This window comes from Echinops telfairi, unplaced genomic scaffold, assembly GCF_000313985.2.
Source record: "Echinops telfairi isolate 266 unplaced genomic scaffold, ASM31398v2 ScPeMD7_2573;HRSCAF=3158, whole genome shotgun sequence".
Lineage (NCBI taxonomy): Eukaryota > Metazoa > Chordata > Mammalia > Afrosoricida > Tenrecidae > Echinops > Echinops telfairi.
Genome location: NW_022106471.1, coordinates 4,205,480 through 4,207,894, shown reverse-complemented (window position 1 = coordinate 4,207,894; position 2,415 = coordinate 4,205,480). Strand labels below are relative to the sequence as shown.

The window sequence follows — 2,415 nt, the reverse complement described above, 5'->3', positions numbered from 1 at the left end:
GTTTGAGACAGGAAGGACTTATTGTCACCCCTCCTAGCTCCCTCTCTGCCTCACCTGTCTCTGTCACTTCCTTTCTGCCTGCAGCCATTTGGGTTACTTTTCCTAAATTCTTTTCCTGGAGCCTGTTCGTGAGCCTGGAACCTTGTACTGTATCAAACGCTTTGTTGAGAAGTCAAGAGTAGCTATATGTAAACACTAGTTTCTGTCTTTCTCTTCCTCATACATTTTCATGGAATTTTAACGACTGAATCCCATTAACTTCCAAAAAGAGAGTGCGTAAAATGCCAGGTGCGAACACGACAGCTTTATGATGGTTCAACTTTCAAAACCCTAAAGGCAGCTTTATTAACTATGACCTTTTACATAAATACATTTTCTTCGGTCAAAGTGTGTGCTGGATGAGAATTTATTTACAGATCTCAACTCAAAGCTTCGTGGCTAGGTCTCAGAAAACTCTCTGCCATTGACTCATCCCAACTCAAAGTGATCCTTCCTTTAGGTGGGAGCATAGGTATATTTTTGTATGTATCTGATGCTCTTGGGTAAATATGGGACCGTGAGTTGCAAGGGTATGAGTTCAAACCCACCAGCCTCATGTTAGAAGAAAGCTGAAGCTCCTTGGAAATGAGAGACAGGGTCACCATGGATCAGAATGGGCCCCATGGAGATGGGTGGTTTTATAAAAATGTGTGTCATTTAACTTAGAATCTAAATCATTACTAGCGAATTAATTTCTTTACATATATGCCTCCTTAGAAATGCAGGTGTGGATTACATACGTATTGCTTATGATTACATACATGTATTAGAACATACTTACCTGGCAGAGGAAACACCATGATCAAGAAGGTGGTTTTCCCAGAGCGAGGCTCACCCATTGCACTGCGGGTGTGCTGACCTCTGCGATTTCCCCAAATGCAGGAAAGTCGACTGCATGCTTTGTGGTAGTGGGGGACTGAAAAAAAAGAAAAAGAAAAAAAGAATATATGTACACTCAGCTATGTGTTTATAAGCATCCATAACCCATTCAGTGGATTCAATAGGAGGTGAATTCAACTCTAGCTCTACTTTTTTCGTCACTGTATGAACTGAAGTCATTTCAGCATCCAGACCCTCAGTCTCCCTATTTATGAATGAAAACAAAGCAGTGATGCCTGCCACACATGCATAGAAGGCTATGCAAAGAATACATTTAAAAAGTATAAGATGCTTTAAACATGTTAAAGTTTGATAAGGTTTACATGAATACCCTTCTTCCTATTCACGGAGAAAGAAAAACCCTGAAATAGTGCATTTTGTTCACAATCAGGCATGTATTTGCTTCTTCACATCAATATATAACACAAAAGAATTGAAACCTTCTCTTGTAAAAAGCAGCAAATTGTTTAAAAAGATACTGCATATAAATTCTAAAAACACGTGCTAGTCTCTTGGTTTTATTTACTGTCTGTATATACTTGCATACAGTTTTAAAGACCACAAGTACATAGCAGAAATTTGCTACAGATGTCAACTTAATTTCACTGTTCTATCCCAAAACACCAAAAGTAAAGGCCAACCCTATTTTTGTAACGTTCTAGCTTCTTAGGGTTAGCATGCCCCAAATGGGATATAGCCAAATAATGGCATAAAGTATAAGCAACTGCAACAAATGATATCAGAGCTATCCTGTACAGATGTTTGCGGCTAAAGTGAAATCAAATCATTAAAAGTGCAGAAGCCTATTATCAGATTGCAAAGTTAATTTGAAATCAAATGTGTCTGTGAAGCTTTACTGTTCTGCAGTTTCCGGATACAGAGGCCAACCTAGGCATGTTCCAGAAGAAGGTTCTTGATATCACCGAGCCAACCCTTACCATCTTTTACCTGCCTCGACTTGCATTTACATTCTTTTTGTTAGGGCCTTTGACTGTGAAGATAGGTCCATCAGCCCAGCTCACCGGAATCTTCAGAGCCGGAAGCCTACCTGGTTGATAGGTGGGGTCTATTTGGAAGAACTCTTTATCCAGCATTTTGTTTTCTCCTATGCTACATCAGAGTTTCTCGAAGCTGAGTAAATCTGAGGTCAAGCAGTGCACACTGCTTGACCTTTGACTAGGCTGATGTTTCCCAAGAAAGTCTAAGAGAGTGCGTGACCTTCTGGATCTCTCATCTACTGTAAGCTCGGAAATATGCCTGTACCCACGTCCTCCTAAAATTGCCCTTTTCTAATTAGGTGCTTGATGTTTTTTTGAGGGGCTGGTAGGTTGGTTTTGACGTGACCCATAGTGATACAATAGGATGTACAATAGAAGGGAAACTACCTGGTGCTGCACCATCTGCGCACCCAGTCCTCTGTTGGAGCCCATTGGCACGTTCAATCCATTTTGCTGAAGGCCTTCCTCATTTTTACTGACCCTCTACTTTATCAAGCAT

General features: G+C 40.5%; 1 pseudogene; it reads left to right on the top strand.

Moving 5' to 3' along the window:
* The first annotated feature begins 812 nt into the window (after positions 1–812).
* LOC115870930 lies at positions 813–997 on the top strand (annotated as a pseudogene).
* The last annotated feature ends 1,418 nt before the right edge of the window (positions 998–2,415 follow it).